Raw genomic sequence first — 23,239 nt, forward strand, 5'->3', positions numbered from 1 at the left:
AACCCTAAAACAATTAAAGAGTCTTTGTCTGTCTCAGATGGATATTGATAGCAGATCATATCCATATTTTAGTGAATCAGCCTTAAAATGAATCCAAAAATTGCATGTGGAAAAAGGAAAAGAACTTGTGGGTTTGGGAAGACGAGGATGGATTTTGATAACAGAACATAGGAAACAGAACCAACAGAAGGAACAATTGTTTTTGGAACACTCCCATGTGGAGTGACAGAAGAAGGTTATAGTCTTGAGCTCAGATTTGTTTGTGCAAGTGAAACAACAACAACAAGAACAATGATGATAATGATTATAATAACAACGATAATGATAATGATAAAAATATAACACAATAATATATATTTATATACATAATTAAAAATTGATAATGTGAAATACTGTTGACAGAATTGATTTGTGAGCTTTGGCTGCTCACTGTAACAATAACACCCTACAAAAAAGGACTGACTAAGACCCAAATGTCAGTGGTAAACTGCAAATTTTATACAAAGAATAAAGGAGGAAGGGGTGAAATAGGCTGTTTCTATATGGTTTGGTGATGCTGTGATGCGAAATGCTTTGTTTGTTCTTGTGAAAAACACAGTGATTAAGACTGCTGGGTTTTTCATGTACCAGACTATCTACAAGCTGCAGGATTGGTTGAACAGGTGAAGGAGTTGTTAAAAGAGAAGTTCATGAAATGAGGAGATGGGAACCTGTCCTGGTGGAGAACCCATCTCCCAGATGTGTTCCATGCCCTTAACAATGGGCCCACTGGGGAAATGGAAACCCCTGGGTGTGCAGGGCTGCACCCAATTTGCAAACACAACCATGGAGAGTGAGACTTGGACTGCCTGGGAAATTGTTCTGGGTGTGATGGCCCCTGACAGGGCCACCCCAGAAGCTGCAGGGCTGGACCTTCATGCACTGGAATGAATTAGGAAAAAGCAGAAGCAAATGAAAGTTAACAATAGAAGAATAGGAATTCAGATTCCTCCAGGACGCTTTGGTTTGGTAACTGCTCACTTGAGCTTGGCCTTGCAAAGTGTTGATGTCATGGGAGGAGGAATTGATGCAGATTATCAAGGAGAAATTGAAGAAATTATGTTAAAAATGAATGAACAAGATTGGATGACTCAACCCCATGACAAATTATCTCAGATATTGATATTGCAGTTTAAAAACGATTGTGCAAAAAGGAGATCCACCTCCAATCACCTCTGTTCATGGAGATAAAGAGTTTGGATCCAGCAGACCTAATAATGGAGCCAGAGTGTGGGTCCAGAGGCCAAATGGCCCTCCAGAGGCAGCTGAAGGAACAGCTCTGGGGAAAGACAACACTGAATCCTGAAACCTGGGTAGGAACAATGGGAGTTTGACCCTGCAGCCAAGTGTTCTCTGCCACAACAAGCTGATGTTATGGGATATTGTTTTACAGATGCTGCCAGACCAAATCTCCCTGTTTGCCCCAAGGACCCCTTTGGACAATGCTCTGATCCACGGGGCTCCATGTGAAGGCTGATGTGACACTGAGGGACTTGCACACCAATTCCAGCCAGGAGCTGGAAATTGGGATCCTCTCCCCTTCGGCTGGAGAAGTGCCAGGTCCCAGTCCCTGACGGGCACCCAGGCTCCTGGCTGGAATTGGTGTGGAAGTCCCTCAGTGTCACATCAGCCTTCACATGGAGCCCCGTGGATCAGGGCATTTTCCAAAGGGGTCGTTGGGGAAAACAGGGAGATTTGGTCCGGCAGCATCTGTAAAACAATATTGACTTGTTGTGGCAGAGAACACTTGGCTGCAGGGATATATTCTCATGCTTCATGCTCAGGTTTCAGGATTCAAACAGTTGTCTTTCCCCAGAGCTGTTCCTTCAGCTGCCTCTGGAGGGCCATTTGGCCTCTGGACCCACACTCTGGACCAATTATTAGGACTGGTGCGTCCAAACCTTTTATCTCCACAAACACTGCTGACTGGAGGTGCATCTTCTTTCACAATCGCTTTTAAACTGCAATATCAATATTTGTGATAACCTGTCATAGGTTTGAATCATCCAATGTTCTTCATCCATTTTTAACAGAATTTCTTTAATTTCTCCTTGATAATTTGCATCAATTCCTCCTCCCATGACATCAACACTTTGCAAGGCCAAGCTCAAGTGAGCAGTTACCAATCCAAAGCGTCCTGGAGGAATCTGAATTCCTATTCTTCTGTTGTTAACTTTCATTTGCTTCAGCTTTTTCCTAATGAATTCCAGTGCATGAAGGTCCAGCCCTGCAGCCTCTGGGGTGGCCCTGTCAGGGGCCATCACACCCAGAACAATTTCCCAGGCAGTCCAAGTCTCACTGTCCATGGTTGTGTTTGCAAATTGGGTGCAGCCCTGCACACCCAGGCGTTTCCATTTCCCCAGTAGGCCCATTGTTAAGGGCATGGAACACATCTGGGAGATGGGTTCTCCACCAGGACAGGTTCCCATCTCTTCATTTTATCAACTGCTCTCTTAACAACTCCTTCACCTGTTCAACCAATCCTGCAGCTTGTAGATAGTCTGGTACATGAAAAACCCAGCAGTCTTAATCCCTGTGTTTTTCACAGGAACAGAGAGAGCATTCTGCATCATAGTATCACCAAACCCTATAAAAACAGCCAATTTCACCCCGTCCTCTTTTATTCCTTGTATACAATTCACAAAGTTTACCATTGACATTTGGGTCTTTGCCAGTTCTTTTTTGTAGGGTATTTAGTGTTACAGGGAGCAGCGAAAGCTTACAAATCGGTATTTTCAGCATTATTTCACATTATTGATTTTTAGTTACTTATATAAATATATATGATTGTGTTATATTATTGTTATTTCTATTGTTATTGTTATTATTTGTCTTGGACAGACAAACCTGAGCTCAAGACTAAAACCTTTTTCTGTACCTTCATGTGGGAGCATTCCAAAAACAACTGTTCCTTCCGTTGGTTCTGTTAACAAAATCCATCCTTCTCTTCCCAAACCCACAAGTTCTTTTCCTTTTTCCATATGCAATGTTTGGATGCATTTTAAGACATCCTGCGGTTCAGCCTCTTTTAACCAACTGCCCCATTGCTCGCACGGTGCCAGTGAACTCTGGGGGGGGCTTCCCTTCTGGGAATTTCAGATGAAACTGATTCCTTACATTTACATTTAAAAAGTGGTATTTTGTTGGGATCTGGCCAGACTTTGCCAATTTTGTTTCACCAGTGGGCAGGGTCAGCACCAAAGGCACAAACACCACCTGAAGGAATCAGTGTCACTTACTGCAGCTCCAAGCAGCAAAGGATCACAAAAGGAGCAGCTCAGCAATGCACCCAATCATCACTGCCAAAGATTGGCTGCAGGGATTAACAAAGATCCAGTTGCCCTCAGACTTTGCCATCCCCAGATCCACCCATCACCTGGGGAAGCTGTCACAGCCAAGGACTGGAGAGCCACTCCTGGACACTGGGAAATCCTGCAGGTGCCTCCAGCCACAGGTGAGCCTCAACCCCCGCTGTGAGAGAGGGCCCAGCTTTGATAGTGCTGAAGAAACAAACTGACAGCACTTCTGGTGTGGGAACATCTGCTTTCATCCTCCTCTTGGGTCCCTAGCAAAGCCTGGCCAGGCCTCAAGGAGGAACCAAGGGAGTTGACTCTGACCATACACCCCAAACAAGGCCAGATGTCAGATTTCATGGCCTTGTCTGGCTTCTAAACACAGAAAGGTCAATCCATGCTTCATTGATGAGTGGATACATCTATCACAGTGCTAATGACCATGCATATTTCAGTAATGAGCAGATAGACAGATAACCTTTGGTTGGAAGGTTCATCCAGAGGTGACCTTAGGCTCGGGGCCTGTTGTTCAGGCCTCACTCAGGGCCTGTTGTTCAGACCTTGGCACTTCAGGGACGAGGTTTAGTGCTGGGCTTGACACTGCTGGGTGACTGGCTGGACTGGATGAGCTCAGAGGTGTTTTCCAGCATAATGGATTCTGTAATTGCAGGATTCTAACTGCTGCATTCAGCTAGCTCCATTACTTAGCAGCATAACTTTGGTCCAAAAGCCCCCTCTTGCTCAGCTCTTGTGGCCTAAGGCTTCAGCTCCTTCAGCTCCTGGTGCTGAGCTGCTCACGCTGAACGCGACGACTCAGAGAGAAGAACAGAGTTCATCCAATTCCTTCTGGGACACAGAGAGGGGAGGTGTGAAAACAGGAGCATTGTTTGGTGTGGCCACTTCTCTGCCCTTCACACCTTACAGGGCTTTGAAGCAGCCAAGAGCTTTCTCCAGGAGTTCAATGAAGCAGCTGTTCCTGCTCCCAGGTCTGGCTCTTCCCACTCTCTGATTTTGACTGGTTTTGTCCCTCTTGCTGTGCCCTCTATTCCCCTAGGGCTCGGTGGCTGCTGCCCAGGATTTGTGGGACTGGCACAGATCAAGGGGTCGAGCCCCTCCTTTCTGTGCCCTTGGAGCTGCCTGGTCACAGCAGCCTTTCCCATCTGGAAGCTCCACATGGAGAGGGAGTCTCCAGCTCTGTTCCTGGCGCAAGGTGCAGGAGCCCAGGGCTGCCATCTCAAGTCCCTGCTGGCACTGAGGGCTCCCAGGTGCCTCAGGCTGCTGTGACACCGCTGCACAGGGAGGGAAGCATGGCAGAGGCTGCACTGAAAGTCAGCTCCATGTGCTGCTGTTGGTACTGCTGGTGTGGCTGCTGTTGCTGCTGCTACTGGTGCTGCTGCTGCTGCTGGTGCTGCTGGTGCCGCTGGTGCTGCTGCTGGTACTGCTGGTGCTGCTGGTGCTGCTGATGCTGCTGGTGCTGGTGCTGCTGGTGCTGCTGGTGCTGGTGCTGCTGGTGCTGGTGATGCTTCTGGTGCTGCTGCTGGTGGTGCTGGTGCTGCTGCTGCTGCTGATGTTGGTGATGCTTCTGATGCTTCTGGCACTGCTGGTGCTGCTGCTGCTGGTGCTGGTGCTGCTTGTGCTGCTGGTGCTGCTGCTGCTGGTGCTGCTGGTGGTGCTGGTGCTGCTGCTGCTGCTTCTGATGCTGCTGGCACTGCTGCTGCTGCTGCTGGTGCTGCTGGCACTGCTGCTAGTACTGCTGCTTCTGCTGCTGGTGATGCTGGTGCTGCTGCTGGTGCTGGTGCTGGCGGTGATGCTGGTATTGCTCGTGCTGCTTCTGCTGGCACTGCTGCTGCTGGTACTGCTGCTGCTGGCACTGCTGGTGCCGCTGCTGCTGCTGCTGCTGTTGTTGCTGCTGAAACTGCTGTTGCTGCTGGTGCTGGTGCTGCTGCTGGTACTGCTGCTGGTACTGCTGGTGCTGCTGGTGCTGCTGGTGCTGGTGCTGCTGGTACTGCTGGTGCTGGTGATGCTGCTGCTGCTGCTGCTGCTGCTGCTGCTGCTGCTGCTGATGTTGGTAAAGCTTCAGGTGCTGCTGCTGCTGCTGCTGCTGCTGATGTTGGTGATGCTTCTGGTGCTGCTGCTGGTGGTCCTGGTGCTGCTGCTGCTGCTTCTGATGCTGCTGCTGCTGGTGCTGCTGGTGGTGGTGCTGCTGGTGGTGCTGCTGGTGGTGGTGCTGCTGGTGGTGCTGCTGGTGGTGCTGGTGCTGGTGCTGCTGGTGCTGGCGCTGCTGGTGTTGGTGATGCTTCTGGTGCTGCTGCTGGTGGTGCTGCTGCTGCTGCTGGTGGTGCTGGTGCTGGTGGTCCTGGTGCTGCTGCTGCTGCTTCTGATGCTACTGGCACTGCTGGTGCTGCTGGCACTGCTGCTGGTGCTGCTGCTGCTGCTGCTGCTGCTGGTGCCTGCGGTGATGCTTCTGCTGCTGCTGTTGTTGCTGCTGGTACTGCTGGTGCTGCTGGTGCTGCTGCTGATGTTGGTGATGCTTCTGGTGCTGCTCCCGGTGCTGCTCCCGGTGCTACTGGTGCTGCTGGTGCTGGTGCTGCTGTTGGTGCTGGTGATGCTGCTGCTGGTGCTGGTGCTGGTGGTCCTGGTGCTGCTAGTGCTGCTTCTGATGCTGCTGGCACTGCTGGTGCTGCTGGCACTGCTGCTGGTACGGCTGCTGCTGCTGCTGGTGATGCTGGTTCTGCTGCTGCTGGTGCTGGTGGTGAGGCTGGTATTGCTCGTGCTGCTTCTAGTGCAGCTGCTGCTGCTGGTTCTCCTGCTGCTGGTACTGCTGCTGGTGCTGCTGGTGCTGACACTGCTGGCGCCACTGCTGCTCGTGCTGCTGCTGTTGTGGCTGCTGAAACTGCTGGTGCTGCTGCTGCTGGTGCTGCGATCATTTTTCCAGCACTGCCCCAGACTGAGGGATCAGATCCAGGCACTGCTGCTGCTCCCTTGGGACCAGCCCCAGTTTGGTTCTTGCTGTCAGTGCCAGCAGAAGCTGTGGCTGGAGCAGTGGGTGCTGACAGTGCCCCAAGGCCCGGGGCTGGAGGGGTCCCTGGGCTGGGGCTGGGAGGGAGCTGCCCCTTGTTCTCCCTCTGCCTCACGCAGAGCTGGGCCGGGCACAAGTGGGGCAGCAGAGCCAACAGGGAGCCTGCGAGTCTCTTCCAGCCGTGCCTGCTCAGAGTTTGGCCTTGGAGCTTCAGGTGGGCAAAGGCAGCTGCTCTGCTCCCTCTGCGTGTCCCCGTGTTCAGCAGTGCTGCTCCATCAGTCTGTGCCCAGCAACGGGGAAAAGCCTCAGCCCTGCAGGGCCAGGAGCTGCCGGGCTCTGCCTGAGCAGCTCAGCCAGCGGGAAGGGAGCTGCTCCACATGGGAACCAAGAGCAAAGGACACCTGTTTTTCATAGCATGATTTCTGTTTTAAGGGGAAAAATGTGGAAAATAAAAGAAAAAATCTTCTATAAAATGTGAAAGATAAAAAGTGTGCAGTGAAAAATCTTCTATAACTTGGAATTAAGGTGTAATTGGTTTTTGAAACATAAAACTCAGTTATGTACTTTGTAAATGTGCTGGTGGCATGATGCATCTTACCGGCCTCAGTATCCTTTTTGAAAAAGTTTTTGGGGTTTGATTCCAATATTGTTCTTTTAAATTGTGGTGAAATTGGAGTGAAGCAAGAAGAAACTGCTTTGCGCCTTGCCAGCTCCAAGCAGCACTGGGAATCTAAACTCTATCAAACCCCAAATCCTTTAGAAGATGTCCTTCCTTCTCACCCTGTGAATGAGCTGCACATTCCCTTTCAAACATTCAGGGGTTTCTTAAAGATGCAAAGTCCCACTTACAGCTTTTTGCTCTGGTTTGGAAGTGCAGAAGGGCGATTCTTCATTCATCAGCTCCAGACTGCACTGCCTCAGGACACAGCAGTGGCACTTCTAGAGGAGGAAGAAAGTGCAATTGCACAATTCCAGCCAAAAAGAAAGGAAGAGTGGGACATAGAAAAAATCCTGTGCAGATGCAGGCATTCAGCTGGGACTGTGGAGAGTTTGGCTTCTTGCCAATTGGATGTGTGTCCCTAACTGCAATCTCTTAGCCTGCAGGAGGGTCTCACTCACCTGCAAAAGTAGAAAGCTCAGGCGGTGTGCTGGGAACAGGCTCGTGTGATGCAAAGCTGTCAGAGCAATGTGAGGGCAGAGTGAGCCCAGCTGTGCCTGGGGCTGAGCCCAGCAGAGCCTTGGCAGAGCCCAGAGCAGCCTCAGCATCCGCAGAGCCCGGCTGCAAGGAGAGAAACCAGAAACCGCCCGTCAGCTGCAGGCTCCTGTCCCCTTGTCCCAGCCAGCTGTGGTGCCCAGGCCATGCTGGCCGTGCTCAGAGCTGGGCCCAAAGCTGCCCATCACTGCTGCCTCTGGGAGCAGAGCAGGAGGGCAGGACATGTGCCCAGCCTGCAGCCAGCCACGGCAGATCCAGCCCCTCAGCAGCTGCCCAGAGACAAAAAGCAGCTTGGCAGCCAACTGAAGAATTGGTTGCATCCAGCCCAGCCAAGGGGGGAACCTTTGGTGCTGGCCAGGCTGTGCCATGCCCAGATCTGGGAGCATCCCCTGGCTGTGGACTCACCTGCAAATTGGGTGTGGAGCGAGTCTTTGAAGAAGACATGCCAGAATTGAAATCCATCATCTTCAGCTGGCCAGCCGGAGGAAGAGATTGCCATCTTGAGGTTGCACTTGGTGTCTCCAGCAGCAGTCCCACCTGGTAACAGCTTCTCCAGGGGCTCCTTCTCCTTGCCTATGGGCCAGACCAGGCTGTCACTGCTCTGTCCAGGGTTCCAGCCATCAGTGAAGCAGACAAGCAAAACCAGGGGGAATGGTGGCCACCAGTGCTTGCCACAGCAGGTGTCCAGCTCAGCTCCAGCCCAAGAGCTGTGTGTTCCCTTCTGATGACCCCTGCTCAGAGCTACAGGCAGGACAAAAACAGCCTGGTTTGCTTTGCCCCTGATTGCCAAGAAATGTGTGGAGCTGTTACCTGCCAGGCCCCTGGATCCAACTGTGCATGTGGATCTCTCCCATCTCCTAGGGCAGATGAACACCCTGCATCCAAGGATCACGGAAAAGGTCTTCTAAGGATGGCCTGTCGTTCTAATTGGGAACGGCGGGAAGAACGACACGGACTCTCAAGGGAGTTAGAACAGGAGAGAATCTCTAGTTTATTGTTACAGCCATGTTATATAGACTAGTTCGTGAAGAGTACAGAAAGGAAACTCTTATTGGTTAGTAAAATACTACATTACCATCATTGGTCAGTGGGGTTTACCACCCCCTGACCTTCTCCTGTAAGGAAAACACGGGAATCAGAAAACAGCACCTGCAGGCTGTTTTGTGTCTTTGAGGATTGTTTTGAATCCTCCCATGAATTTCCCAGGCTAGCTTCTCAGGCAGGGCTGGCAGGCCATGGGCCTACAGCCTGCTCCAAAGCTAGCATCCACAATGGCCTGTCCAAGGGTTGCATGGACAAACACCTCTTAATAATATCTTGGCATTCTGAAGAGAGAAACCAGGAATCAGCAGTCAGTTGGAGAAGTTGCTGCCCCCTTCCAGTGCCCAACCCATGCTGGGTGTGCCCAGAGCTGGGCCTAAACTTCCCCATGGATTCCCTGTTTGCAGGAGAGCAGGACATGTGCCACCTCCTCAGCAGCTGCCAGAGCAGGATGCTCATGAGCCCGCTGCTGTCTCCCAAGCCCGGTGTTCCCCATGTGCCCAGAGATGAGGATTCACCTTGGGAGAGCCGTCCTGGGAACAAGATCCGCCCTCAGATCATCTGCTGGCCCCTCATGAATGGGTGCTTCCCTATGACCAGCTGGTACAGCAGGAGGCCCAGGGACCAGATTGTTGCTGCCTGGCCATGGTAGCGTTGCTGGTGGATCCACTCAGGTGGGCTGTAGGACAGGGTTCCTGTTGAACACAGATGGAGCTCATCAGGGAGATGCTGCTGCTCCCAGAGCCTCGCCCCAGCATCCCTGGGCATGTGGGGGCTGCCCCAGCGGCACACAGGGTGACCCACTGCCCTCTCGCCAGCACCTGGGACTTGGCTACAAACCCAGGGCTGGAAAAGAAGCTACTGCTGCTGGAAGAGGGCAGCAGGAGCACTGGGGAGGCCCAACCATGATAAGCAAATAAAAACCCACCCCATGGTAGAGAAAAACACACTCTCCTCCCTGCCTGCATGGCCTCCAAAAAATTGTTAATAAGCCAAGGCAAAGGTGGGGAGCAGAGGAGTTCAAGCCCTTGCTCACTGATGCACCAAAATCTCTGGGGCATGGGGTCAGACCCCTGCCCTCTGCTACCCCCATGGGGGTTTTTGTCAGGCTGGCTGTCCCAGCCCCAGCCCAGGGCACAGTGGGTGCTGAAGGCTGTTGGCAGGGCTGGGAGCTGGCCCCCCTCACACCCCCATTCAAATCAATTTGGCTCAAGCATTAATCCCATCCCGGCAGCAACACGGGGAATCCCCGGTGCCACACCCAGGCTGGGCCATGAGATGGCCAGGAGCATCCCCTGCAAGGGCTCACCTGCAAACTGGGTGTAGGCTGTGTCTTGCAGGAAGGCGCCACAGCCAAAGTCGATCAATTTCAGCTCCCCTGTGGCCAGGTCGAGCAGGATGTTCTCCGGTTTTATGTCCCTGTGCAGGACCCCGCAGCTGGTGCAGTGCTGCACGGCCTCCAGCAGCTGCCTAAACAGCCCCCGCGCCTCCTCCTCCGGCAGGAACCTCCGCTCCGCCAGCAAATGCGAGAGGTCCTGGCACCGCTCTGGACACTCCAACACTAACACGAAGCTGTCGGGGAGCTCAAGCCACTCCAGCAGCTGAATGACTGCAGCACAGCCAGAGGACACCCTGTCCAGCAGCACGATCTCCAGGGGAGCACGGGTGCCGTCGGGCTGCGGGAGGAGCACGGTGCTGTCAGTGGGGCTGAGGCCATGCCAGGGCTCTGGGACCCCTCAGCCAGCCCGGGATGCTCTGCACACCTCGCTCACCCCCACGCCCGCTCTCCCCGCAGGGCTCTCGGCGGCCCCCACCCTGCCCGGCCCCGGCTCATCCCTGCCCGGCACGCCCCGGCTTCTGCCGCTGGCCCCGCTCACTCACCAGCTCGCCCCAGAGCCGGACGTGATCCCGCAGCACACATTTGATGGCCACCTGTGAGCAAGGAGCAGCAGAGGGTTGAGCTCGCTGCCCGCCCCGCCGCACCCCCGCCATCTCCTCCGCCCCCTCCTCCTCCTCCTCCTCCTCCTCTGCCCACCGCTCACCGGGGCACCGTCCAAGAGTCGTGTGGCCGCGAAGACGCTGCTGAAGCCGCCGCGCCCCAGCAGCGGGCCCAGCTTGTAGCACTGCTGCAGGGCCTCCTGCGCCTTCCCTGGCGGCGAGTCGCGGCCATCAGCGCTCGGCCCGGAGCCAGGAAAGGCCCCCGAGCGCTCCCCGACCTCCCCGGGCCGGGCATCCGCAGGCGTTCCCTCATTGGAACGCGGCAGCGGCGGCTCGGGGCCAGCGGCCGCGCTGCTGAGCGGCGGAGCTCGGGCCGGGGAAGCCGCAGCGGAGGCGGCGGCAGCGGCCGCGCCGCCTGTGTCCTCCGCGGGCCCCGGGAGGAGCCGGGGCCGGGGGCAGGGCCGGGGTCGGGGCCGGGGCCGGGGTCGGGGACGGGGTCTGGACCGGAGCCTGCGTCGGGGCCGGGGCCGAGATTGGGCCAGGCGGAGCCAAAGGGCAGCGATTCCGCCCCAGCCCCAGCCCCAGGCAATGATGCCCGCCCAGCAGCGCCAGCGCCAGCACAGCCAGAGCCGGGCGGAGGCGAGACCACGGCGGGACGGCCGCGGACGGGGACGGGGACGGGGCAGCCCCGCAAGGGCCCGTGGGCGGGCCCGGGGGCGGGCCAGGGGCATGGCCCGGGCGGGCTCGGGGAGAGGGAACCTGGAAGAGGAGGGGACGCAGGAAAAGGGAGACCCGGAGGGAATGTGGGACAGTGGGAAAGGGAGAGGAGAAACAGAAAAGCAATAAATTTGATGCTTTCGCTGCTGCTGCTGCTGCTGCTGCTGCCGCTGCCGCTGCCGCTGCAACTGAAGCACCGGGACCGTTTGTCCCCGTGTCCGTTTGTCCGTTGCCCGCTCGGCCCCGCCTCGAGCCCCGCGCTCCCTGGGCAGCCCCTGAGCCTAGCCAAACACGGGAACTTTGCCCTGTTGAGCCAAGAGCCAGAGTCTTGACTCCTGCACAGGGGCACAGGAATGCCCTTGGTTGCTGCTGTGCCTCGTCCCTGCTGAGGGTCAGACACCATCTGAGCACATTCCCTGAATGCAGAATTTGTACCTGACCCAAGCACTGCACTTGTGTCTCCAGCATTGCTTTCCAAGTAAAACAGCGGAAGGCAAACTGTGTATAGCTCATGGTATTTTACAGTGTCTAAAACTTGCCAAGTCTCAGATCTTAGAGGTGAGATCCATTTGGAATGAATGGGATGGAGAAAGTGCAAGATGGAAAAGAGAAACATAAAAATAAATAGAGAAAAACATATTGGTTGTTTCTTTTGATTTTATTTTCATTTCATAAAGAAGTGGTTTCAATTTTCCCAGAATCTTCTCCACAGTCCTTTCTGTTCTTTCCAAAAACCTGTCCTGGAGAAGAAGGCGCAGCTCCTGTCACAAGATGTGCCCCCAGCTGCAGCTTCTCTTGGCTTCCCACACAGTGACTGCAGCACAACTCTTGCAGCAAAGCAGGACAAATGTTTGAAGAACTTGACAACTTGTTCTTTCTTTTCCTTCTGGACAGTGGAGTTGTGCCATTGGTAAGGTTTTCACTGTTCCTCTTCTAGCCAAAGAAAACATGATGAGGTACCAGGAATTGTTGGGGAATACATGCCTGGCTGAATGTGGAGAAAGAATCTCCAGAGCCTGCAGCCAGAAGTGGAGAGCTCATCATTCCAATAGCCCCATGGACATCTTGAAAGTGATCTGGAACATGAAGATGGGCTGACAGAGGGAGTTTCTTTCTGTGTTTAGTTTAGATGATTCTACATCTCTTGCACTGGGAGAAATCAAGAGCACAATCAGTTGATGATAAGCATCAGAACATGATAAGCTGGACCTGTCAGTGGATGAGAGAAAGACTGTGAAAAGGAGAAATGCAGGGAATGACTTGGTAAACTTTGTATATAAGAAGGCACATTTTTTCCTAATAATTCCCAATTCATTCCCTTTGCTTCTATCCTTTTAAAAAGGCCAACTGCATGTCAGATTCCCCATGAAATGAGAACACTGAGCTTGTGGGACTGCCTGAAAGGTGCCCTGTTCCTTTTTGTCATGGGTTAGCTTCACCTTTAAGACTGAGTGAAAAAAAGAGGAAGTTGAAGCTACTGGTGACTGATGGGAGTTTTTCTTCCTGACCAATTATCAGCCATTTCCAAGAATTGACAGCAGATCTGACCATTAAAAAGTGAATTCAACTTGTAAACACCCCCTTAAGAAGTATACTCAGAGCTGTCTCGTTCTCTTTCTGGTTTCCGGCGTTTGAGAGGTAACAAGCTCTGTGTTGGTTTCCCCCCCCCCTCCCAGGCCCGGGACAAGGCCGCAGGGATGGGGGGGGGAGGAGAGAAAAAGCCGAGCTTAACACTTTTGTTTAGTTTTCAAGGTCTGCTGTTAGACTGAAACCTGACACTATGAACTTTTGCAGCTTTCTTAAAACTTTTAATTCTTTTACTACCTGAATAAACAAACAGATTACTCCTTTTTCTTAAAAAAAAACAGAGAGAGACAATTAACATGTAAGACATCATAAAACCACCAAAAACAGTGAAGATAAGAGTTAAGTTTAAATAAGAAAGAGAGAAAAGGAGATGCTTGTTGCTGAAAAGTCTTTCTGTTACAGCTATGGAGATGGACAGTAGTTTAAAGACTCCTTTAATTCATGACTAGAGTATGGGAGGAATAGAGTATTCAAAGTGTGGACTTTAGAAAAAGTAGTTGTGATAACTGTGAGTTGCTGGAACTTAGGAGTGAAGTGAAGATTTTGAAGCTTTAAAAGAGCCAGAGAGATGGCTGTTTTCCAGGAGGGCTCACAGAGAGAAATGAAGAAGATTTCTACCTTTGAATTATTTATCCTTAAAAATGGCATCCCAGGACTTAGAATGACCCATGCACACCTCGGAGGAGTGTACACTGGGAGGAGTAGACTCTAGAAACTCCATGGATTAGCAGAAAGAGACTTCTGTTTCTCTGCGGAGACTGATGAAAAGACTCTAAAAATTGAGACTGTTTTTGACCACCAAGATTCTAAATTTTTTTGTCTCTATGTTGTTATGCGTACAAAGAAATGATCAAGTAGTGAAAAGTAAAAGAGTTCTCTGAAAGTTTATTTTGGTATTCTTATTCTAGTAGTTTGTTAATAAACTGTCTTTATTCCTTTTAAGTTTTAAGCCTGTTTTGCTCTTATTTTAATCCATATCTCTAGCAAAAAATAAGTAAGTTTTTGTTACTAGCTTAAAACCACGACAGCAGGGCTTGCAGGTTTATGGCATTTGTCCTTGCTGCCCCTCATGTCCCACTACCCCACAAAGAGCCCCGAGCCACCCGTGAGGGACAGGCCCTGCTGTGCCAGGCCTGGGCTCAGGGCTTGGCCTTTCTGCTTCCTCCAACCCAGCCAGGGCTTGCTCAGCATTGCAGTTCCCTGTGCTGTGCCCCAAGCTCACTCGGCCCCTGCTGGAAAGGGACTTGAGGTACCTCGATCCGCTCGGGCAGTGCATGGGAGAAAACAACAAACTTCCCAGGAGGGGAGAAACAAGCTTTTACTTGCAAAATTTAGAGAATGAAGTACTTGGGAAATCATAAAGTGACATGGAATTACAGTAAAGCACTTCACAGAGCACTGACTAATCAAACTCTAACCTGTCCAACTTCGAGTTATACAGATTTGGAGAAAAGGAATTCAAGAGAAGAGAGAGGGACAGAGATCCACAGTCGGCCTTGGATCCAGCGCCATCTCAGCTGCTGTGAGCTCCAGGGCTGTGGCACATGTCAGTGTCTGTAAGAGACGCTTTTGGGGTGTGGACGTTCCGGGACACAGCAGAGACCTCTATAATCAAGTTAAATGTTAGTAGTTTATTTCAGGGCATGGGGGAGAGAGAGAACCTGCTAGGAACCAGCAGACAAAGCTCAAAGCAGGCTCAGAGGGAACAATACAAAAGGAGTAAAATATGAATACATGAGTTCTAGATTTAAGATAGCTAAGAAAGAGAGTAACAGAACAGAAGTGAGAGAGCTGGGAAAAGAGCATAAAGAAGTAAAAAGAGCAGGAAAAAGAGTGTAGAAAAAGTGAGGCAAGAGAGACAAGAGAGCGTAGCAAGAGTGAAGCAAGAGAGACCAAGAGCAAGCAAGAGAGCATAGCAAGAGAGCGAGCTCTCCTTTACAATTGCTTATATAACCTATACATTGAATATTTTATTCCTTCACTAACCAATCTTTCTAAGTATACTAATACAGTAACATTTGTGTGTGACCTATAGAAATCGCTGCTTTTGCATATTTTTAGTTATCTCAGGGTCCTTCAGACCTTTCCTTATAAGGCTGGGAAGAGGGGTCTTAGCTTAGTTTTATTGGGGGAAAGAATGTGTTCTGGCATACCAGACCGGCTTCTTTGAATTATTCAAACTGTTCTTTCATTTGTATTTCTTCCTTAGCCTCTCTGGCTAAAAAGTCATATTTATAATTTCTTTCTAATTCTACCTTCCCAACAAGTGTCACACCCGTGTCACAGCCTCACCTGCTGTGGTTCCTCTCCCAGGTGGGGTTTTTGGGGTGCCAGGGGCTTGGCAGCCACTTTGGGGCTGGAGCAGAGGCTGCAGTGCCTGGGCTGGGGCAGTGACTGCACCACCCATGCAGAACTTGTTCTGCCCCCCAAACACACCCTGGAGATATCTGAGGCCATTCATCATTTCTCTGCTCTCCAGCACCAAGGCAACGCACTCTGGCTGCAGCTCTGAGCTCATGCCCATGGCAACTACCCCTGACAATGGGGCTCCATGGAGCTGCTCTCAGGAACCCCCCAAGAGCTGGGAAGTGCCCCAAAACTGCCTCAGAAATGTGGGATACCCCAAAATCTCTTCAGGAATGTGGAATATCCAAAAACTCACTCAGTAACGGACATGCCCTCCCTTCATCATTCCCAAACTTTGGCTGTCTCATTGCAGGCCCCACCCCACATCCCCAATCCCAACCCCAACCCATCCCATCCCTGCTGGACATCAAGACCCCCTTCCCAAGCCTGATTTCCCCCATTTCACACCTCCCAAACTCCATCACACCTATCCTGCCCCACCCAATGCCCATCTCACCCCTCCTGATTTGCATCCCACTTCACCCAATCCCCTTCCAACCCCATTCCACCTGATGCCTTCAGAAGGCTGACCTATAACAGAGGCTAGACAGAGTTAAGAATAAAGTTTATTAAAAGGCCTTAAAGGATACACCTTGGGCAGTACAAGAGCCTGCCCAGGGCTACACCCAAAATGGACCAAAAATGGTCAAAAAAACCCCAACAAACCAACTCATCATGAGGTCTCACATTTTTAGAAGTTTAGGACTATCTGGATATTGGGGTTCATGGTCCAATTATAGCTTCAGATGATGAAGTCCTGTCCTTCTTGTTTTCTCTCTTCAGTCCACCCTTGTTTATGCTTTTGAGCCTGAAACGTGTAATGATTGTCCTTGGTATCACGCTAGAAAAGGAATTGTTTTGTCTACCTACTCTGTGAAGAGAGCTCAGTAACAAAACAGGAAGTTCAAAAATACAAACCTAGACAGTGCAAAATATGAAAAATATGGAAGCTAAAACTTAAGGCATCACACCCTGAGGGGTTGTGGAATCCAATAGTTTTCAGTGGCACTGTGCAGTTTTCAGTGGCATTGAGTAGTTTTGAGGTGACAGATAAAACTCTTGTTGCTTTGAGTGCCAAAAAATGGAGAAAACTCCACCAAATAGCTCCACAACCCCCAAGTATTTCCCTGAATACCAGATTACCTTGAAGCACTAGTAAAATATGAGCCTCTAGATGCCTTTGATGAATTTGTAGACTTTTACCCCAATTTTGTTTGTTTTAAAGGGATGAAGATGAATCAAAAGATAATCGGAACAAAACAAAAGGACCACCAGCCCAGTGTCTTCCCAACACAGATCACTGGGAATGTGGGTCATCAGGGTTCTGCCCAACGTGGGTCCTCTGATGGGGGATGGAGCTGGGACAGCGCACAAAGCTCTTCCTGCACTTGGAGCACTCACAGGGCTTCCCTTACTGGTGCCTCTGTTGGTGTCTGATCAAGTTAGAGCTCTGGGTGAAGCTCTTCCCACACTGGGGGCACTTGTAGAGCTTCTCCCCGGTGTGGCTGCGCCGGTGGGTGATTGTTGTGGTTTTAAACTAGTAACAAAATTTACTTATCTTCTGTTGTGAGATATGGATTAAAATAAGAGCAAAACAGGCTTAAAACTTAAAAGGAATAAAGACAGTTTATTAACAAACTATTAGAATAAGAATACCAAAATAAACTTTCAGAAAACTCTTTTTCTTTTCACTAATTGACTATTTCTCTGTACACATAACAACATAGAGACAAAAAAAAAAAATAGTTTTACAATCTTGGTCGTCAAAAACAGTCTCAATTTCTAGAGTCTTCTCATCAGTCCCCGTAGAGAAACAGAAGTCTCTTCCTGCTAATCCATGGAGTTTTTAGAGTCCACTCCTCCCATCTCACACTATTTTGAAGTGTGCAATGGGTCAAATTGAATCTAGGGATGTTATTTTTAAGGATAAGTGATTCAAAGGTAGAAATCCCCTTCAGTTGTTTCTGTGAGCCCTCCTGGAAAACAGCCATCTCTTTGGCTCCTTTAAGGCTTCAAAATCTTCACTTCACTCGCAAGTTCCAGCAACCCACAGTATTACAACCATCCTCTTCTTTTCTTTAAAGTCCACACTTTGAATACTCTATTCCTCCCATACTCTAGTCATGAATTAAAGGAGTCTTTAAACTACTGTCCATCTCCATAGCTGTAACAGAAAGATTTTTCAGCAACAAGCATCTTCTTTTTTCTCTCTTTCTTATTTAAACTTAACTCTTTTCTTCACTGTTTTTGGTAGTTTTATGATGTCTTACATGTTAATTGTCTCTCTTTCTCTGTCTGTTCTAAGAAAAAGGAGTAATCTGTTGTTTATCTAGGTAGTAAAGGAATTAAAAGAAGAAAGCTACAAGAGTTCATAGTGTCCGGTTTCAGTCTAGCAGCAGACCTTGAAAACTAAACTAAACTGCTAAACTGCTTTTCTCTCCTCCCCCCCCCTCCTCCCTGCGGCCTTGTCCCGGGCCTGGGAGGGGGGGAAAACCAAGACGGAGCTTGTTACCTCTCCAAAGCCGGAAACAAAAAGAGAACAAGACAGCTCTGAGTGTACTTCTTAAGGGGGTGTTTACAAGTTGAATTCACTTTTTAATGGTCAGATCTGCTGTCAATTCTTGAAAATGACTGATAATTAGTCAGGTAGAAAAACTCCCATCAGTCACCAGTAGCTTCAACTTCCCCTTTTTTCACTCGGTCTTAAAGGTGAAGCTAACCCATGACAGTGATGAGGTGAGAGTTTCGCTTGAAGCCCTTCCCGCACTCAGGGCAGCGGAAGGGCCTCTCCTCTGTTTGAATCCGCTGGTGCACGAGGAGAGTGGAGCTGATGCGAAACCTCTTCCCACACTGGAGAGACTCAAAGGGCCTCTCCCCAGTGTGGATCATCTGGTGAATGGTCAGTTGGGACCTCTGGCTGAAGGTCATCCCACATTCCCCACACTCATAGGGCTGTTCCCCAGTGTGGGTCCTCTGGTGGATGGTCAGGTGGGAGCTGTTTCTGAAGCTCTTCCCACACTGGGGACACTCGTAGGGCCTCTCCCCAGTGTGGATCTGCCGGTGCCTGACAAGGGTGGAGTTGTGCTTGAAGCCCTCCCCACAGTCAGGGCAGCGGAAGGGCCTCTCATCTGTGTGAATCCGCTGGTGAATGAGGAGATGAGAGCTCCTCTGAAACCTCTTCCCACACTCAGAACACTTGTAGGACCTCTGCCCAGTGTGGATGTGCTGGTGACGGATGAGTTCAGAGTTGCAGCTGAAGCCCTTCCCACATTTCCCACACTCATAGGCCCATTCCCCACTGTGGATCATCTGGTGGCAGATCAGTTTGCTGCTCCGGCTGAAGCTCTTCCCACACTCCAAGCACTTGTAGCGCTTCTCCCCATCCTGAAGCTGCTCATGGACCACCAGCTCAGAGCCCCGGCTGGATCTCCGGCTGCCTTCCCGGCACAGGATGGGTCTTTCCTCCTCAGAGCACCCTGGTCTGGGTTTGGATCCCCTCTTCCTGTGGGATCTCTGAAGCTTTTCCTCCCCGTGGGATTCCTGGAATGTGGAGCTGCTGAAGACAGCCTCTTCCATGAGGTTTTGCTGTGAGGATTTGTCCTCCCTGGTCTCCATCCTAAGTTCCTTGTCTGGGGGAGGAAGGATAAGGAGAGGATGGGATTTGCCTCCATACCAGAGGGAAGGGGAAGGAGATCCCCCCAGTGTGTCCCTGGCAGAATGGTATCAGCAGCAGGGTTGTCCTGCAGCCGGGGCCATGCTGGGCTGGGAGATGGAGCAGGAGAGAGGGGGAAAAGGGCACTGACTTCCTCCTCACCTGCCTGGGTGTCCTGGGGCATCTTCCTCTTCCTCACAGCGTCCTTCTCCATCCAGACAAGGTTTGGGATTGGGAAATCCTGGTTTGGGAGAAAACAAGGAATGAGCACAATGAGTTTGAATGTCTCTTGGCCCAAGTCCCTCTCTAGAAGCCACTGGATATCTGAGGTGTCTTGGTTTGAAAGGAAAGGTGTTTGCTAAGGAAGGCAGAAACCTCCACTGAAATTGATAAAAATGTAAGCAACAACCCCCTCTGAATTATTATAACCTTGATATCAAAGTGCTCTCAGATATTGATATAGGAATACGAATAGTTCTTTACTAAAGAAAGAAAAATGAAAATGCAGCAGGACAAAAAAAAACCAACAAAAACCAACAAAATAACAACTCACTGAGAGAATCAGAATACAACCTGACACCCTGTTGGTCAGGGTGTTGGAAGCAGTCTGATTAAATGGTGGCTACAGTCCGCATGGAGTGACAGATGTGGTTATGTTGAAGCAATGATCCCATAGAAGGCTGTAGCTTACCTCTGAAATTCCGGTGCTGTAGATGGGTCTTCTCTCTCCTCTGGGATACAAGTGGAGAAAGACTGCCTGTGGTGTTCTGATGCTCAGATTATATCCAGTAGGAATGTTTGGCTCCTCACCCTGGGTGGAGCATCTCACGATGGAATGATGTAATTTTATCAGTCATGCTGTGAGACTCAATGGCCCATTACCAGAAGCTATCCCCCTGGGGGGAGGATGGGTGGTGGGAGAGATAAAGAACACTGCCCCACCCAGTTTTAACAGCTGGCTCATTAACAGAAGACATCCCCCCCATTATGAGGGATGGGTGATGAAAGAGATAATGAAAACTGCCCCACCAGGTTTTAACAGATGGTGATAGAATGCATACTTTTGGTTACATCTTGCATTGCAACCTAAGACATGAGATCCATAAAAACCTCCCAAACACCAAGATTCAGCCCTGAAAATGCCTTCCAGGAGTTCCCCATCTCTGGTTTCCCTCCTTTGGTGTTCAGGGTTTCCTCCCTGTCCCAGCTGCTGAGGGTCACGCTTTTACTGGGGGTCCCCTGTCTACTCGGTCCCTGACCTCTTCAGGCTGCTGGGAGTGCCAGGAATTTGAAATGTTCCCCCTATTTCTATCTTCTCACTTAGGGATGCTGGTAACCCCCAGTATCCCCCCAAGGGGCATTTTCCACTCACCTCTGGAGCTCTTCATTCTCCAAACATCCTCCCCAAAAAACCCAACCCCTGAGGGACCCCTCAGGATATCTGGGCCGAGCTCCCCCTCCCCAGGCACCTGTTGGATTGGGGGGTGGGGGATGATGATCCCACAAGTAGGGGGCTATGAATTCAGGGAGTGCTCAACCTTGTGGTTCCTTCTATTTTTCCTGATCCACTTTTGTCCCTCCTTCAGGCTGAAGAAGCTGCTCAAGGAGTCAGAAGCAAAACTCCAAGACCCTTGGAGCTTCAGTCGGCCCCACTGAGGACAGGGACTGCCAAAGGCTCCCCAGGCACTGGTGAGAGCAGATTCTGGAGGCCAGGATTGCCGGGAGCCAAAGGCTCTGAGCAGGGAACTGCAATGCTGAGCAAGCCCTGGCTGGGTTGGAGGAAGCAGAAAGGCCAAGCCCTGAGCCCAGGCCTGGTACAGCAGGGTCTGTCCCTCACGGGTGGCTCAGGGCTCTTTGTGGGGCAGTGGGACATGAGGGCAGCAAGGACAAATGCCATAAACCTGTGTGACACTCCAGATCCTTATGGTACCAAGGGGCCAGTGGGACACTGTGGGAAGTTGTGGAACCAAGGGGATCATTTTGGCACTCTTGGGCCCATAGAACCAAGGGACCAGTGGGACACTCTGGAGCCTTATGGAAACAAGAGGCCACTGTGAGTCTGCAGGGCTGTAACACCCCAGAACACTTCAATGCTGGTGGTAACCAAAGGTTCCTGTGCTTGAGTTTAGTGCACAGGAGGAACACCAACCAGATATTCTCAGAATGGACAGATGCAAAGAATATTCTTGGTAGGAAGGGACCCACAAGGACCATCAAGTCCAACTCTTAAGTGAATAGCCCCACAAGGATTGAACCCACAACCTCGGTGATGCTGGCACCATTCTCTGACCAACTGAGCAAAAAGATCAAAATTATACAAAATTTAACTGGCAGAATATAGACAATCATGGAACTATGGCAAAGGGTTTAATACAACATCCAACTGAACATACAACTCTTACCATAGCATTAAGTTTACCAGCTTAGCTCATTTAACCTAAAAAGTGTTAACCCTTAAGATTTTGGGTAACATTAAGATATCCAAAAATGTTCCAGGTATGTAGTATAAGAAGGAGAAGAAAAAGAGACCAGAAAGACAGAAGATCTACAGAAAAACATTTCCAGGATGATCCCAGTCACTCCCAGTACAATCGCAGTCACTCTCAGGTATGAGCTGTTGCACCCAGTCACTCGCAGTATGGTTCCAGTCACTCCCAGATCCTCCCAGCATGATTCCAGGTATGGTCAGAGTGACTCCCTGTCACTCTCAGGATGGGCCCAGTTGCTCCCAGTCACCTCCAGCATGCTTCCAGTCACAGCCAGCACCTTTCCATTCCATTTGCTCCCAGTAGGATCCCAGTTAGTTCCACTAGGATCCCAGTATGACCCCAGCATGGGCACAGCTGCTCCCATGATTATCCAGTGTGGTTCCAGTACTCCCATTTACCTGCACTGTGGTTTCAGTCTCTCCCTGTCTATCCCAGTCACTCTCAGTCACTCCTCAGGTGCTTCCAGCCTGATCCCAGTTGCTCCCAGCCACTCCCAGTCACCCTGAGTGCAGTTACAGTTGCTGCCACTATGGTCCCGATCTTGCCCAGCATGGCCCAGCTGCTCCCACTGTGTTCCTGGCAGGATGCCAGTTGCCCTCAGCATGGTTCCAGTTGCTCCCTGTTCCTCCCAGTGTGATCCCAGTTGCCCCCAGTTGCCCCCAGTATAGTCTCTGTTCCATCCCCAAATGATCACAGCCACTCCCAGCATGGTCCCAGTCACACTCAGTTGCACCCAGTGCAGACCCAGTCACTCCTACTTGCTCCCAGTTGTCTGCAGCACAGGGTCCCAGTTGTCCCCAGCACAGTTCCCATTGTTCCCAGTGTGTTCCCAGTGTCATGGGGTAGCTTTACCTTTAAGACAGCTTTGAGAGTTAAGGAAGTTGAAGCTGCTGGTGGCTGATGGGAGTTTTTCCTCCTGACCAATTATCAGTCATTTCCAAGAATTGACAGCAGTTCTGACCATTAAAAAGTGAATTCAACTTGTAAACACCCCCTTAAGATGTACAGTCAGAGATCTCTTGCCTTCTTTGGTTTCTGGCTTCTGAGAAGGTAACAAGGCTCTGTGGTAGCCTCCTCCACTCCCCTTCCCCTTTCTCTCTCGGCCGAAGAAGGCTGCAGAGGATGGGGGGGGGCGGGGGGGGAGGAAAGGAAAGCAGAGCTGGCAGCCTGGTTTAGTTTTCAGTTCCTGCTTCTGGACTGAAACCTGACACCATGAACTCTTGCAGCTTTTCTAAAGCTTTTAATTCTTTTACTACCTGGATAAATGAACCGATTACTCCTTTTGCTCAGAAAAGACAGAGAACAAGAGAGACAATCAACATAAAGAAGACATCATAGAACCACCAAAAACAGTGAGGAAAAGAGTTAAGTTTTAAATAAGAGAGAGAGAATAAGAAGATGCTTACAGCTGAAATATCTTTCTGTTAAAGCTATGGAGATGGACAATAGTAGTTTAAAAAGACTCCTTTAATTCATGACTAGAGTATGGGAGGAATAGAGTGTTCAAAGTGTGGTCTTTTGAGAAAAACAGAGAGTGGTTGTGATACTGTGGGTTGCTGGAAATGGGTAGAGTGAAGATTTTGAAGCCTTGAGGGGGCAAGGGGAAAGCTGTTTTCCAAGAAGGCTCACAGAGACAGATGAAGAGGACTTCTGCCTTTGAATAACTCATCCTTAAAATGGCATCTCTAGACTCATTGACCCATGCACACCTCGAAGTGATGTGAAGTGGGAGGAGTGAACTCTGATAACAGATTTCCGAGCAGCTGGCATTAGAGAAATAGAAAACTATAACAAAAATAGTTTTCTTGTGAGAAACTCCATAAATTGGCAGAAAGAGACTTCTGT

At 50.5% G+C, this 23,239-nt stretch overlaps 1 pseudogene; it reads right to left on the reverse strand.

Annotated features, from left to right (window-relative positions):
- Positions 1-23,239, reverse strand: part of LOC131589807 (uncharacterized) — a 583,542-nt pseudogene that overhangs the window by 356,853 nt on the left and 203,450 nt on the right.

The sequence above is a fragment of the Poecile atricapillus genome, chromosome 30, assembly GCF_030490865.1.
Source record: "Poecile atricapillus isolate bPoeAtr1 chromosome 30, bPoeAtr1.hap1, whole genome shotgun sequence".
In the NCBI taxonomy this organism is placed as follows: domain Eukaryota; kingdom Metazoa; phylum Chordata; class Aves; order Passeriformes; family Paridae; genus Poecile; species Poecile atricapillus.